The sequence below is a fragment of the Mandrillus leucophaeus genome, unplaced genomic scaffold (assembly GCF_000951045.1).
Source record: "Mandrillus leucophaeus isolate KB7577 unplaced genomic scaffold, Mleu.le_1.0 Scaffold921, whole genome shotgun sequence".
NCBI classification, from domain to species: domain Eukaryota; kingdom Metazoa; phylum Chordata; class Mammalia; order Primates; family Cercopithecidae; genus Mandrillus; species Mandrillus leucophaeus.
Genome location: NW_012110042.1, coordinates 357,690 through 358,230, shown reverse-complemented (window position 1 = coordinate 358,230; position 541 = coordinate 357,690).

Genomic DNA, 541 nt, shown 5'->3' with positions numbered 1-541 from the left:
CCAAGTAGGATAGAAGGATACCCAGAGGCAGAAAAGAATATCGAGTGAAATGTACATAACTGTCTGAATCACTGCGTTCTTGGGAGAGTTAGAGCAACCGTCAGAGCCCCCGAAGTATCCATTTTTATTGGTTTTGATGTTGATTTGATGTTGTTAGAGATTCAGGTCTCATCTTCGCTTCTGAGATCATCTGAGTAACGTCGGTGTTGGAGAAGGGAAAAGCAGAGATGAGGCATCCACAGGCAGCCCTGGATCCTGAGTATAAACATCTGGGAGGAGGCGGGGGATGCAGGAGAGCCTGGCCTTCCCAGCTTGCCGGGCACAAGGCTGAGCGGGAGGAAGCGAGAGGCATCCAAGCAGGCGGTGTTTTATCTTCACCCCAAGTGACCATGAGAGGTGCCATGCAAGTCTCAATCATGTTCCTCCTAGTAACTGTGTCTGACTGTGCTGTGATCACAGGGGTAAGTCGCCTAACATTCTCTGTGCCCTGGGTTTTGGGAAGATGTCAGGGTCTGCATGGGTTGTGAGCCCAGGAACCATG